Genomic DNA, 17,150 nt, shown 5'->3' with positions numbered 1-17,150 from the left:
CAGTTTACACCCATTAGGTTGACTATATTAAACAATTTTAAAAATAAAAATAACGAGCATTGGCAAAAATTTGGAAATACTGCAACCTTTATATATTGTTGGTAGCAATATAAAATGGTAACATTATTGTTGAAAAGAGTTTTGCATTTATTTAAAAATTAAATGTAGAATTACCATATAACCATGCAATTCCATTCCTACATATATACCAAGAAAGAATAAAAAACAGGTACCCAAGTAATATATGTATATAGATGTTCATAGCAATAGTACTTACAAAAGACAAAAGATGGAAACAGTCTAAGTGTCCATCAATGGAATAATGAATTAACAAACTCTGATAAATGCATACAATATAGTATTTTTCAGCCATTATAAAGAATGAACTATTTACATATGTTACGTCATGGATGTAACTTTCTCTCACTCTCTGTGTTTTTTTTCTTTTCTTTTCTTTTTTTTTTAGCTCATCAGCTACCATTGCTTTTAGTGTATTTTATATATGACCCAAGATAATTATTCTTCTTCCAGTGTGGCCCAGGGAAGCCAAAAGATTGGACACCCCTGCTCTAAAGCATTATTCTAACTAAAAGAATTCTAACTAAAAGAACAGTAGAGAGTGACTGTTTAATAGGTATGAGACTTATTTTAGGGTGATGGAAATGTTTTAGAAATTGATTTAGTTGGTGGTTGCAGAACACTGTGGATGTAGTAAATGCCACTGAAATGTACCTTTTAAAATGGTTAATTTCATGCTCTGTAAATTTCATCTCAATAAGGAAAAAAACCTTATTTGTTGTTTACTTGAAATTTCAATTTGACTGAGTATCTTGTGTTTTACCTGGCAATGAACATATGTATGTGTATACATATATGTATGATATATTATCTGTATCCTTTATCAAAACACTATACAAAATTAGGCATTGAAAAAATAATCTTTAAACAGCAAATTGCTTAATATTGTCAGTCTTTTAGTCAATTAAAATGACACAATCATTTCCCTTGCATATAATAGCTATTTTTGTCTTTCAGACCTACATATGCTACTCTGCAGAGCATAGTTTAAATATCTTTATGTTTACAAAAAATGATTTAACAATTCTGTATACAAGTCACTGTTCTCTTTTTAATTTTTGTATTTAGAAAGCACTACTGTTAATTACCTTCCTGTACTCCTGTGCTACATATCTTTTTCCTTTCTGTACTCCTATTCTTCACATATTATTTTTATTACCAATGCAGCCTTAAATTTATATTTTTAAATTGATGTTTTTGAATTTTGTTTTTTCAATGACATAATTTCCTGTGGCCACTGCACCTGTGTTTCTTATATCTGTTGCCTTTTGGAGCATATAACACAATACCACCAGATGACCCAAAAATTATGGAGACAAGTAAAATAAAAGATTGAAGTTTTTATTTTGTTTTTCTTTTATTTTACTATAACTGACTTTACCAATAGTTTCTTTGTCCAACAGCATAAGAAATATAGCAATGATTTTACAATCTCTTTATAATAGAACAAAACAAAGCGCAGAAGAAATGGCTGTGTACCTAAGCCAAACTTGATGCAGCAAGAGGTAGAGCTGGGGTTACATGACAAGCATATTAAAACATGATTTGAAATGAGACTTAGCAAATTTTTTCTGCAAGATGATCCTACTAATAGGAGGGCAGCATGGATCAAGAGCTCTCTGCCCACTGTGGAAGCAGGGCTAGCTGAAGTGAGCACTGGCTTAGTAGAAATCATAGTATTCAAAGAGTGCCAACAGTGGAATTAAAACATGAAAGAGATGAGCTCAGCAAGTCAGAGGGAACAAATCTTTTTGGGTACTTTAATTTTGGGAATTTTTTTTTAATATTCTGAAAATAATTTCTAAAAGCAATAAAGTTAAAATTTAGAATTTTAACCCCTTTAAAACTAAATTATAGTAAGAGAGCACATTTATTTTGCCTTTCCATTTTTCATAATCTCTGTAGGCTTGTTAAGAATGCTAAAAACAAAGCTAAATATCTGTCCTATCTTTGAAAGTAGATGTCATACCTTCTAAACATAAATCAGTGTTTTTCTATCTTTCACATAATATATTTTGTAGAAAACAGATTTTCCTTTTGAGAATAAGCTTGAATCTAGGATTTAGTGTAAGATACAGTACTAATCAAAATCAAAGTAGTGAGTGTTTATATTGAAGTGGTGATCAGAAGGTTCTATCTAAACCTTCTAAGCTTTACAATAAAATGCTATCTATTTGAAAAAAGCAGGTTGTGTCTTTTAATAATAATACATGTATTTTAGTTAAATTCAAGTAAAGCTCATGCAATACAAAGCTTTGAGTTTTTAAAGAGTAATGGTTATTAACTGCTGTTTCTAGGACGGGCACAATATAAATATCATGACAATTCAAAATCAGGGAATATAATTTTGTTATATACTCTTCTTAAAAAGTGCCAACTTCTTTCAAGGATCTTAAACTCCCTCTCTCATTGTTGTAACAGCAGAAATAACGCTGATGCTATTTAGCCAACCCAGGCATTGAAGAAAGAACATAGGCAAGAAAGATCACAGTATAGAACCAGAATGATGCAGTGATGGCTCTTAGAGGTAAAACAAATAAAAGGCATTTTGCACAATAAAAAGGAGAAAAAATAAAGCCTTCTGTAGACATCAGTAGATTTGACTCAGCAATTAGAATTGGCCCTTTCATTTACCATAAAACATACTACTGTCTAAACATTATTTCCGTGTTTGGTGTTATGACCACAATGTTGAATTGGATTCAACAACCAGATAAAACTGATAACCTGGAAATACTTAGATTAATACCATTTTCCCTATGCTTCACTTGATTGTGCTTCACAGATATTGCATTTTCTACAAATTGAAGATTTGTGGCAATTCTGCATTGAGCAAATCTATCTAACAACACAGGTTTACTCCTTATCTCTGTGTTACGATTTTTGGCACTTTTTGCAAACTATTTTAAATTTTTCATTATTATTATATGTGTTGTGGTGATCTGTGATCAATGACCTTTGCTGTTGCTATTGTAACTGTTTAGGGGTGCCACGAACCATGCCCATATAAGAGGACAAGCTTCATCAAAAAATGTGTGTGTTCTGACTGTCCCACCAAGCCGCTATTAACCCTTTTCATTCATTCGCTCTTCTCAGACCTCCTTATTTTCTGAGGCACAATGATACTGAAATTAGTACAATAACCCTACAGTGGCCTCTAAGTGTTAAAGTGAAAGAAAGAGTTGCATATCTCTTGAAATCAAAAACTAAAAGTGATAATGCTTAGTAAGGAAGGCATGTTGAAAGCCAAGATAGGCCAAAAGCTAGGCCTCTTGCACAAAGCAGTTAGCCAAGCTGTGAATGCAAAGGAAAATTTTTGAAGGAAGTTGAAAGTATTATGCCAGTTGAACACAGAAATGATAAGAAAGCAAAACAGCCTTATTGCTGATATGGAAAAAGTTTTAATGATCTAGATAGATCAAACCAGTTATAACACTCCCTTAAACCAATGCTTAATCCAGAACAAGGCCGTAAGTCTCTACAATTCTATGAAGGCAGAGAGAGATGAGGAGGCTTCAGAAGAAAAATCGGAAGCTAGCAGAGGTTGGTTCATGAGGTTGAAGAAACTCATCTATCTCGATCACATAAAAGTGCAAGGAGAAGCAGAAAGTACTAATGTAAAAGCTGCATCAAGTTATCCAGAAGATCTAGCTAAGGTAAATGATGAAGGTGGCTACATTAAACAACAGATTTTCAGTGTAGACAAAACAGCCTTCTACTGGAAGAAGGTGCCATTTAGGAATTTTATAACTAAAGAGAAGTCAATGTCTGGGTTCAAAGCTTCAAAGGACAGGCTGACTCTCTTTTTAGTGGTTAATGCCGGTGGTGACTTTTAAGTTGAAGCAAATGCTCATTTACCATTTCAAAAATTGCAGGTCCTTTAAGAATTATACTAAATCTACTATTCCTATGCTCTCTACACAGATTAACAAAGCCTGCATGACAGCATATCTGTTTGTGCTATGGTTTACTGTATATTTTAAGTCTACTTTTGAGACTTACTGCTCAGAAAAAGTCTTTTCAAAATAATTGCTGTTGATCGAAAATGCACCTCGTCAACCAATAGCTCTGGAGATTTATAAGTAGACTAATGTCGTTTTCATGACTGCTAACACAACATCCATTCTTCAACCCACCAATCAAGGAGTCATTTTGACTTTCAAGTCTTATTTAGGAAATACATTTTGTAAGGCTAGCAAGGTAACTACAATTAGAAGTAGAATCTGAAGATGTGACTGAATTGGGGCAATTTTGTGATAATACTTGAATGAATGAGAAATTGCTTCTGTGGATGAGTAAAGAAAGTGGTTTCTTGAGATGGAAACTGTTCCTGGTGAAGATTCTGTGATCAATGTTGAAATGACAATAAAGGCTTTAGAATATTCTATAAACATAGTTAATAAAGCAGCAGCAGGGATTGAGAGAATTGACTTCAATTTTGAAGAAAGTTTTACTGAGGCTAAAATGCCATCAGGCAGAATCATGCTATAGACAAAACATTCATGAAAGGAAGAGTCAATGGATGTGGCAAGCTTCGTCGTTATTTTATTGTAAGAAATTGCCATAGCCACCACAGCCTTTAGTAGTGACTACTCTGATCAGTTAGGAGCCAACAATGTCAGGCCAAAACTCTCCACCAGCAAAATGGGATTCACTGAAAGCTTAGGTGATTGTTAGCATTTTATAGTAAAAATTATTTTAAAATTGTGTACATTGTTTAGACATAATGCTACTGCACACTTAGTGAATTATAGTACAGTATAAACATAACTTTTTATGTTCTGAGAAACCAGAAACTTTGTGTGAGTTGCTTTATTGCAATATTTGCTTTATTTCAGTGGTCTGGAATCACACAGTATTTCTGAGGTATGTTTGTGTAATAGACAGAGTTACAATTAAGAAAAATAACAACAAAGAACAGAAGATATTACCATAGACTTTAAGAGACCTTAGTGGAGGTCTATTCTACTTTAGAGAGAAAATTTTATGATGCAGAAAGAGCATATGTGGGGTGGATTTCTGGGAGACAAAGCTGTTCTACATAGCTAAACATGGGGTACAAGCCATGGGAAAAAGTCAAAGGTGATATTGAAAAGGAAGGGCATGCTGTGAAGTGATTTTCATGCTCTGTTAAAAATAAATTTAACTGGCCGGGCATGGTGGCTCATGCTTGTAATCCCAGCACTTTGGGAGGCCAAGGCAGGCAGATCACGAGGTCTGGAGATCGAGACCATCCTGGTTAACACGATGAAACCCCGTCTCTACTAAAAATACAAAAAATTAGCTGGGCGTGGTGGCGGGCGCCTGTAGTCCCAGCTACTCAGGAGGCTGAGGCAGGAGAATGACGTGAACCCAGGAGGCAGAGCTTTCAGTGAGCTGAGATCGCACCACTGCACTCCAGCCTGGGCCACAAAGTGAGATTCCATCTCAAAAATAAATAAACAAATAAATATAAATAAATGAATAAATAAATAACTATTTCATAAAAACAATGTAGTCATTGAAATTTTTTATCAGGAAATTAACAAGAATGGACTAGTACAAATTATTCTTTCTGTGATATGAAGAAAACAGTTGAGTCTTGTGTTAAAAATACAAAAGAAACACGGGCAGAATAAAAGGGTGTAATGTCAGTGGGAATAGGGAGAAGTTCAAACATTTAAAAATCAGTAGAATTTAGTGAGTGGTTAGATATTGGCGTAGGTAAAAGAAGACTCAAAAATAGCATGCTGGTTTCTGAAATGGTTGGCTATTTGAATCGTGGTAAAATTAAATGAAACAGGTCAAAGTGGGAGAAGCAGGTTTAATTTCAGATGTAGCGAATTTGAGATGGCTGTGGCTCCAGCAAAGTAAATTGATCTAGATGTTTAATCCTAATAAGTTGTAGACTAAAATATCAGTGGATTAAAAAGACAAAACGTTTATTGCTCACTTGTGTTATATGCTCATTATGAATAAGCAGTGTTCTCTGGATTCCAGATGCCTACTTATTCCAGTGAGATCCATTCTGAATTCAAATGTTTTATGGGAAGAGAAGCAGAGGCTCTAATTATTCTAAAAGAGACACTATTTTAGAGGTACCATAATTATTGTGTTGGTGCATTAGAAGAAGCCTAGCCTGAGATCATCTATCATATTCTTATAAGCTCTATTTTGGTCTTATTCTCATTAAACATTCCTGCATAAATCACAGTAGTTCTTAAGGAAGGAAGACTCTGCTTAATTAATGACAAACTCAGTAAAATATACTCCGTATTTAAAAGTCCAACAGTAAAACTCTGTAATTGACATTCACAAGTTAAACTATCTTCTAAAAGTAGAAACTGAACTTTCATTGAATCAATATGGTTTCCAGGCTTCATTTCACACTTTTCCATAATTAGAGTTAGCTGAATGTATTTAGGCCCTGGAATTCGTGCTGAATTACCAGACAAGACTTTCTTATCTTTAAAGGTAAATTATATTTTAGCACTTTATTGTATTCTAGTGTAGCTGACTTGAGACTATCTCAGTGAAGAGGTACTGTTAATGTTAAAAATTGAAATAATAACATTCAAATATTAGATATCTTAGCTTCTAGGAGTATGCTAGATTGCTATAAAGAATTATTCACCTCTTTATCTACCCAAGGGAAAAGTACTCATTATGCAAAAAAGATACTTGCACATGCACATTTTTGGCGGCCCAATTCAAAATTGCAAAAATATAGAACCAACCCAAATCCCCATCTATCAATCAGTGGATAAAGTAACTGTGGAATACTACTCAGCCATAAAAAGAAATATAATAATGGCATTTGCAGCAATCTGGATGGAACTGGAGGCCATTATTCTAAGTGAAGTAACTCAGGAATGGAAAACCAAACATCGTATGTTTTCACTCATAAGTAGGAGCTAAGCTATGAGGATACAAAGGCATGAAAATAATGCAATGGACTTTGGGGACTCTGAAGAAGGGATGGGAAGGGGATGAGGAATAAGAGACTATACACTGGGTACAGTGTCCACTGCTTGGGTGCACCAAAATCTCAGAAATCACCGCTAAAGAACTTATCCATATAACCAGACACTACCTGTTCTGTTATCCCAAAACTATTGAAGTTTATATATATATATATATATATATTTCTCTCTATATGTATATGAATATATATTACTTATTCACCCCCTCTCCAAAGGCCAGCCATACATTCCAAGAAAGTCCTGAAAGATATAGTTTTGCTAAGACACATGAAAGACCTCTAGTAGATTAAGGTTGCCTGTGTGTGAATAAGGTTATGACACTTCCTCACTGTCTGATCTGACAAATTACCTAAGTTATATACCTCAGTTTCCTCACTTCTAAAATAAGGATGGAATTCTATCTGAAAGAGATTTTGTGAAGACTTTATATGCCAATTCATGCCAAATGCTTAGAGTTATAACTGGCATATAATAAGTGCTAATTATATATGCACTTATGTATATGCATATTATATATATGCAGAATAATAATATCTGTCACTGTTATTACTACTATCAATATTACAAGTATAGTCACTTGCCTCTCATCTAAAAACTGAAGGGTATCAGAAATACTCTTTCGGGACTAAATATCATCTGCAAAAAGATGATTAGCTATAAACAACTAGGGAAGTAAGTAGTTGCCAATGTTTGTATCATAGTTTGGCTCCATTGAAACATTTCAGACAATACAGTAACAGATAAATGCCATCCATTACCTAAGGGAAGTGTTCATCATAAGGAAGATAGAAGCATATTGATCTGGGCATAACAGTGGGGAAATGATGACGTGGGCAAAATTTTCAGCATTGAAGTGAATAAAGAGCTGAAAGACTGCATTCACTTGAGAAATGCAACTCTCATAGTGATTGCATTCACTATGGAAAAAGTATGCACATGCAAGGATCATATCGAGTTTCAACAGAAAGAGGAAGATAATACTCAGAGAAAATATTGAGGTTATACATGCTTTTTCCAGAGGGCATTATGAGAATATTTTGGAAGGGCACAAGCAGAGGGGGTTGAAAGAAGTGAAACAAAGCTCAGAAGGAGTGATTAATTCATAACTTGGTGATGATGACCATTAATTCGTAACTTGGCGATGATGATGATAATAGAAGAATAGGAATGAATGCAGGAGGCATACAAAGAAGCCATCTCGGTATGGCACACATAAAAGAGAAACTGGATTGGACTACAATTGTACCCAGCCAGATCAGCAAACCTTTAGTGCACTGGCTTTCAAACATGTTTAATCATGGCTAACTTAGGCAAAAATAAATATTCAGCTGTCCCATTACATAGATTACATAAACATATTTTTAAAACAAAAATGTTAAACCTGAAAATGTTTCAAAATGTGTCAGAGATTATCCCAGAAATATAGCAATTTTTAGTTTCAGAATTCCAAAATTTAGTAACATCAAACAGTAGGTTCCTCTAAAAAATTATTTGGCTCTATATTATAAATAACAGTCTAAATACCCACCACCTAACAGTAATGATCAAAGATAAAATATATTACTTGTACTTGGAAATATAGTACTTTGTAGACTCAAAAGTATATATATATATATATATATATATATATATATATATACATATGTGTGTGTGTATATATATACATATATATATATATACACACACACACATGTATATATATATATATATATATATATACTGACATGGTTTGGGTCTGTGTCCCCACCCAATCTCATGTCAAATTCTAATTTCCAGTGTTGAAGGAGGGGCCTGCTGGGAGGAAATTAGATTATGAGGGCAGATATCCCCCTTACTGTTCTCATAATACTGAGTAAGTTCTCATGAAATCTGGTTGGTTGAAAGTGTGTTGCTCGTCTCCCTTTGCCATCTCTTCTGTTCCTTCTGCTCCTGCCATGTAAGACATACTGGCTTCCCCTTTGCCTTCCACCATGATTGTAAGTTTCCTGAGGCCTCCCCCAGCCATACTTCCTGTACAGTCTGTGGAACTGTACCTCAATTAAACCTTCTTTTTTAATAAATTACCCAGTCTCAGGTAGTTCTTTATAGCAGTATGAGAACAGACTAATACAGAAAATTGAGACCAGGAGAGTGGTGCATTGCTATAAAGATAACTGAAAATGTGAAAGTGACTTTGGAACTGGGTAACAGAGTTTGGAACAGTTGGAAGGGCTCGGAAGATAGGATGATGAGAGAAACTTCAGAACTTCCTAGAGACTGGTTGAATGGTTGTGACCAAAATGCTGACAGTGATATGGACAGTGAAGTCCAGGCTGAGGTGGTCTCAGATGGAGATGAGAAACTTATTAGGAACTGGAGTATGGGTCACTCTTGCTACACTTAGCAAAGAGACTGGCAGTATTGTACCCCTTCTCTAGAGATCTGTGGAACTTTGAATTTGAGTGAATTGATTCTGGGTATCTGGCAGAAGAGATTTCTAAGCAGCAAAGCATTCAAGATGTAACCAGGATGCTTCTAACAGCAAAATATCATATGCATTTGCAAAGAAATGGTCTGAAATTGAACCTATATATAAAAGGGAAGCAGAACATAAAAGTTTAGAAAATTTGCAGCCTGACCATAAGAAAAACCCATTTTCTGGGGAGGAATTCAAGCCAACTGAAGAAATTTGCATAGAGGGGAGGTAAATATCAGTAGCCGTGACAATGGGAAAAAATGCTTCCAAGACATTTTAGAGACCTTCATGACAGCCCCTCCCAACACAGGCTTGGAGGCCTAGGAGGAAAAAGTGGTTTCATGGGCCAAGCCCAGGGCCATGCTGCTAAGTGCAGCCTCAGGACATGGTGCCCTACATCATGGCTGCTCCAGCTCTAGCCATCACTAAAAAGCACCAAAATACAGCTATGGCCATTGCTTTAGAGAGTGCAAGCCCCAAGCCTTGGCAGCATCCATGTGGTGTTAAGCCTGCAGGTGAGCAGAGAGTAAGAGTTGAGGCTTAGGAGCCTCTACCTAGATTTCAGAGGATGTATGGAAACATCTGGAAGTCCAGGCAGTAGTCTGCTGCAGGGTTGGAGCCTTCATGAAGAACCTCTACTAAGTGAGTGCAGAGAGGAAACGTGAGGTTGGAGCCTTCACACAGAATCTCCAATTGGACACTGCCTTTTGAAGCTGTGAGAAGAGGACCAATATCCTCTAGACCCCAGAATGGTAGATCTGCTGACAGCTTGCACTGTGCACCTGAGAAAGCTGCAGGCACTCAATGCCAGCTCATGAAGCAGCCACAGGGGCTGTACCCTGCAGAGCCACAGGGGTGGAGCTGCCCAAGCTCCCTTTGGGAGCCCACCCCTTGCATCAGTGTGGCCTAGATTTAAGATATGGAGTCAAATAAAGTTATGTAGAAGGTTTAAGATGTAATGACTGTCTGCTGGATTTTGGGCTTGCAGAGGGTCTGTAGCCCCTTTGTTTTGGCCAATTTAACCCATTTGGAAAAGGAGCATTTACCCAATGCCTGTACCCCCATTAAATCTTCGAAGTAACTAACTTGTTTTTGATTTTACAGTAGGTGGAAGGGACACTTGCCTTTTCTCAGATGAGACTTTAGACTTGGACTTTTGAGTTAATTCTGAAATGAGTTAAGACTTTGAGGGATTTTGGGGAAGGCATGATTGTGTTTTGAAATGTGACAGAAACATGGGATTTTGGAGGAGTCTGGGGCAGAATGATATGGTTTGGTTTTGTGTCTCCACTCAAGCCTAATATCAAATTATAATTTCCAGTGTTGAAGGAGGGGCCAGGTGGAATGTGATTAGATCGTGGGGGTGTATTTCCGCTTTGCTGTTCCCATGATAGTGAGTGAGTTCTCATAATATCTGTTTGTTTGAAAGTGTGTGGCACTTTCTCTTTTGCCCTCTCTTCTCTTCCTCCTGCTCCCAACACGTGTGGGCTTCTCCTTCACCGTCTGTCATGATTGTAAGTTTCCTGAGGCCTCCCTAGCTATGCTTTCTAGACAGCTTGTGGAACTGTGAATCAATTAAACCTCTTTTCTTTATAAATTTCCCAGTCCCAGGTAGTTATTTATAGGACTGTGAGAATGAACTAATACATATACTATGCATAGCACATGGTCATTTTGTTTTTGCTTTTAGAGCTTGAACAAAATAATAACGTAAAAATTATCTTCATTTTATCTGGTGGATTGTATGTTACATAAATCCTTTTATAGACGTTATTGAAAACCTAAATGGCATGTCTTAAGAAGGCTTCAGAGTCAACATTTGACATTAGTCATAAAAAGAATAAAAAATGTTTTGGAATTATATTAATAATTGTGTTAGATAATTAGGTCTATACATCATACAAAAATAACTGGCTTAAAATGTTATGTTCTATTTGAATTTATTATAATATAAAAATTATATTTTAATATATATTCTTGATGATTAATTATACTGTAAAAATTAATTATACTGAGTTCTTATGTTTAAAACATATTTATGTGGTTTTCTTAATACTGGATCCAAATTTTTTAACAACAGACAGAAACAAATAGCTGGGTTTCACAATATTACTCAGTTTCTGAATTACTAAAATCTTCATAGGATTAAATAATTTGATTTTATTGCACTGGCGTCTTTTGATTATATTGTTTGCTTTGTTATATATTGTCTTTTGAAATTTTACTTTGTTAAGTTTTTTGTTTGTTTGTTTTTTTGAGACAGAGTCTTGCTCTGTTGCCCAGACCGGAGTGCAGTCTGCTCACTGCAAACTCTGACTCCTGGGTTCAAGCAATTCTCAAGCTTCAGTCCCCCAAGTAGCTGGGATTACAGATTTACACCACCATGCCCAGTTAATTATCACATTTTTAGTAGAGACGAGGTTTCTCAGTATTGGCCAGGCTGGTCTCAAATTCCTGGCCTCAAGTGATCCACCTACCTTGACCTCTCACAGCGCTGGAGTTACAGATATGAGCCACCATGCCTGGCGTTATTACATATTTTATCATATTTCATCATTCAACCTTATGTGGATTTCTCTGTTTTGTACTCGACACATAATAATGAAGGATAACCCTATTTTTATATTCTGTTCAAGCACATACAAAGATCAAATTTAAAAAGCCCTTTTTAGTTCAAAAAATTATACCTGGCCAGGCACTGTGTCTCACGCCTGCAATCCCAACACTTTGGGAGGACGAGGTGGGCAGATCACCTGAGGCCAGGAGTTCGAGACCAGCCTGGCCAACGTGATGAAACCCCGTCACTACTAAAAATACAAAAAATTAGTTGGGCATGGTGGTGAGCATCTAATCTCAGCTACTTTGGAGGTCGAGACTGGAGAACTGCTTGAGCTGGGGAGGCAGAGGCTGCAGTGAGCTGAGATCGCACCATTGCACTCCAGCCTGGGCAACAAGAGTGGAACTCCATCTAAAAGAAAAAAAAAAAAAAGCAACTTTAAATACCCTAACCTTTTTACAGAAATATATACCTGTTCTTTACACAAACATGCATTATAAATTTTGTTAGGCTCTACTTGTACGCACAGAGGAACGTTAAGACTGAGTATACTTTATTCCCACACTCTGAGGACTTCTGGTAAAGGAGACCATAAGAGATGATAGTAGCATGTTTTCGTTTCACACAGAACCTTTTAGAACCAGAGTATTAATAGTAATTATTATATAGTAATCAATGTCTACCACATCCCTGAAATGAGCCTTACAGACTCTCTTTAAAGATAAATGTGATTCACACTCTTTTATGTGTATGCAAACACACATATTTTGTTATTGTTATTAAACTCATAAATTGACAATTTATTACTTATTTCAAGATTATTTATTTACTACACCTCTGTGTTTATGATAGAGCATCTCACATATTATATCATATCCTACAAATCCCCTCCAAATTTTGATATGAGAAACTACAACAATAATTTGAGACTGGAGCTAATAATACAACACCAAAAAGATTCAAATATAACCTCTAAGATTAGCTTTTAGTATACTGTTCTCCGTGCAAGATTTGTCAGTAATTTTTAAAAATTGTTTTGCTTGTCCAGATATTTTGAGGTTACTCTGTTTTCTTTTGTTAAACTACAAAAACCTCAATTTAGGGAAAATCCGATATATGGTTATGATATATAAATGTACTGAGATTATTTAATTTTTAAATAAATATTTAGATTTGATTTTAAAAGGGAAATTGAAAACAATAATTAAGATGTATTAGTGAGCCTTCAAAAGTATAATTTAGTAAACATGGAACTATATTTAAAATTTATACAGTTATTAGAAAATAATGCAATACTGATATTTTTAAAGCAACAGCAACTGATTTTAAATATTTTAATTTAAATTCAAAGTACAAAATATTTTTAGATAGTCACAAGTCCAAAAATTTAAGGTTAGTGAAAACAATGACATCTTATTAGATAGACAAAGATAGTTCTATATTATAATAATGTACAAAAACAAGTTTTTGTATAGGAAATAGATAAGGGATCTTCAAGCAATTTTATTTATTGATGGGAAAAACTGAAAGAAATATGAGCCAGAAAGAAGCAAGCTGTGAAGAATGTTTCATATTGGAGTGAAATGTGATTTTTGAATAAGTGAGATGCAATAGAGAAGACAGTGAGAAGATGAAGTGTCACATTATCCTATTGTACATTGAAGCATAAGTGAGTCCTATACTAATCTATTTCATCTACTAGAGGATAGATTGGCTATCATCTGAGGAGACCCTGAACTGTCAGGAAAAATGCAGTGTAAGAAGAATTTTTTTCCCTTTAACCTTTCAAAAGCAGAAATAGGTCTTTCAGTCTGGAGTGCTTATGTGGCAATCAAATGAAGAGCCAGAGATTCCTCAAGGAATAACTGCTGGGAAATGAACTCACTTAGAATTTATAAAAGTTATCTAAAAGCTTGGTGAAATTTAAGCTCAAACAATAAATTACAGTTGTAGAATGCTGAGCCATAAAATAAGAAACATCAGATGCAAATCATAAAACACACAATTATTCACCTTCCTAATGACACTGATGGTCGACATCAGGGGAAGAAGCCAAGGTCATTTCATTTCAATTTGGGAAAATCACTGGTCAATCAAGGCAGAACATATATATCCATCCATCATTCAAGTCCGGTAAATCCAGTCACCACAGGGAAAATGTTTCATAATATCACGTTTGAGCATTTACTCAAAGATGAATATTTGGGGCGGTAGGTAGAAGTTTACACCTCCGAGACACCAGGATGGATGCTCGCGTGCGCGCACATACACACACACACACAGACACATCAGGTATTAGGTATGTTTTTCAATGTGAGTATAATATTTATAAAGGTTAGATTTATACCCTGAGAAATAATGGTTCATTTTATAAATATTAATAGGTTCTTAAATTTTTCAGTTTTCTGTTTTATAAAATTTAGAAAATATGAAGAACCTAAGCCTACAAAAATATACTTCTGGCCGGGCATGGTGGCTCACGCCTGTAACCCCAGCATGTTGGGAGGCCAAGGCAGGCGGATCACAAGGTCAGGAGTTCAAGACCAGCCTGGCCAACATGGTGAAACCCTGTCTCTACTAAAAATACAAAAATTAGCTGGGCATGATGGCATGTGCCTGGATTCCCAGCTACTAGGGAGGCTGAGGCAGGAGAATCAATTGAACCCGGGAGGTGGAGGTTGCAGTGAGCCGAGATCGTGCCACTGGACTCCAGCCTGGGCAACAGAGCGAGACTCCATCTCTTTCTTTCTCTCTCTCTCTCTATATATATCTGTGTACATATATATATATATTCACACTCTTTTATGTGTATGCAAACACATATTTTGTTATTGTTATTAAACTCATAAATTGACAATTTATTACTTATTTCAAGATTTATTTATATATATAGAAAAATCATATATATATTTTTTTTTTCTGATATGTCCTAATCTAGAGGTTTTTTTCTTTTTTCAGGTAGATTAAAATACAGGAAATCTTATGGAATCCATTCTCAATGGACACCATTTCTTTTTGATGCTGGGATATAGACTCTACTGTTTCTTTTTATATAGAAAATAGAGAAGGGCCTTTACTGTATAAGTTAAATGCTTAAAGAGGGTGATAAGTGATTTCATTAACACAATCATTGGATAGGTATCAGTTTATCACAAACAAAAATGTACTAGGCACTGTGAAAGGAGCTGGGTTCAGGAAAGAAATAACATAGCACCAGGCTTCATAGAACTTACATCTTACTATGAAAGATATGTGGAAGTAATTACAAAATAACAACAAAGATCAAATTGTATGTTCTAAGAAAGAAATTCTGAAGAATATTATAATGGGAAAACAAAAGCAGCAATAAGGATATTTTTCATGAGTTATTTGATAAATTCCTTGTGGAAAAATGATATGTAAACTGAGGCATGAGTTCCAAAAAATGAGAAACTATGAGCCATGAAAAAGGGTGAGAATGTGCATTTCACACCTAGGACCTAGCAAGGACAAAGGTTCTGCATTAAAGAGTACTTAGCTTGTTAAAGGATTATGAGAAGAAAAAGAGTATTAAGTTAGCATGAGAATGGCACAAAGTGAGGTTGGGAAAAAAATTGCCCTGTAAAGAGTTGAAATTTATTTTAGGAGCAATGGCATATAACATGACCTTCTTTCCCTAAAATCTCACTCTGTGTATACTAATGCTTGGAATGGAAGAGTGCAAAATAGGAGGCTATCTCAGTAGGCAAAAAATTATGAACATCCACAATAACTATGGTTATCTTAAAAGGAAAGTAATTGACATAAAAAAGGCATTTTCATTTAGTCAATATGTCAAAATTTGTTGTGATGAACAGCTAAGAGTAAAAATGGAGGCTACATTACGCATTAAACGTGAATTTGTTCTTTAAAGAAAAAACCTGAACAATATTAAACACAATCCACATATTTTAATGAGCATTAAAATACAATCTTCACTTAAAGACATCAAGAGAAAAGATAACAAAATGAATTTATAAGGCAAACAATAAAACCAATAATTTTAAGGAAATGATGAAACCTATGTGCAAACTAACAAAACATGCACAGACGTGGGCTTAAAATAAGAGACCTTGATGAGAAAACACCAGTAAAAACCGCAAAGCTAATTATCACCTGTGTTCACCCCATTGTGCTCTGCATCTGATGAAGAAACTTACACATTATAATATGGATTTTATAAGTACCAACCAATAAAGACAGAAAAGGGAGGGAGAACATTAAAACTGAGGAAAGAATAGACTGATTTGCAATAAATTTGCCAGTAAAAGGAGAGAACAACATGACCTTAATGTGGATGAGGGAATAGGGAGGTCATTGTATTAGTCTCTTATTGCTGCTGTGACAAATTACCATAAATTTAGTGTTGTAAAATAATATAAATTTATTATTTTATAGTTCTGGAGTGTAAATGTCCAAACTGGGTTTCTCTGGGCTGAAATTAAGGCATCAGCAGGTATGTGATCCTTTCTGACAGTTCTAGGTAAGAATTCATTGTCTTGCCTCTTCCAGCTTCAAAAGGCTGATTGCAAAGCATCCTCTCATGTTCAGAGCCACAATGGCAGGTTGAGACTTCCTCACACAGCATCTCTCTGACACTGGCTCCTCTGAGGCACTCTTCCACATTTAGGAACTCTTGTGTTTACCTTGGGCCTATGATAATAATCCAGGATGATCTTCCTATTTTAAGGATTTCCCATTTTAATTCTGTCTATAATCTTAATTCTCCTACACAATGTGAGATACAGGTTCTGGCAAGTATAACTTGTAGTATATGGACATCTTTTGTTGGAGAGGAGGATGGCATTATTCTGCCTATTATAATTATTTTGGGTGAGTAAAAGGCATATATTATTATTTTATGGAAAAACAGTAGAAACAAAAAATAATTTTAAAATGAAGATTTAGTTAAGTGGGAGAAAAGTAAGGACAGAGTGCAGGGCTTATTTTAGCAAAGAATGAAATCTCTAAATCCTTAAAAATATCTTACATGTATTTAGACACCCAGCTCAAATATCAACACTATCCTTATATAAAACTTTTTTTTGAAAATGTGGCACATATACACGATGGAATGCTA

This window comes from Pan troglodytes, chromosome 14 (genome assembly GCF_028858775.2).
Source record: "Pan troglodytes isolate AG18354 chromosome 14, NHGRI_mPanTro3-v2.0_pri, whole genome shotgun sequence".
Taxonomy (NCBI): Eukaryota; Metazoa; Chordata; class Mammalia; order Primates; family Hominidae; genus Pan; species Pan troglodytes.
Note: the sequence above shows the minus strand (reverse complement) of the source record.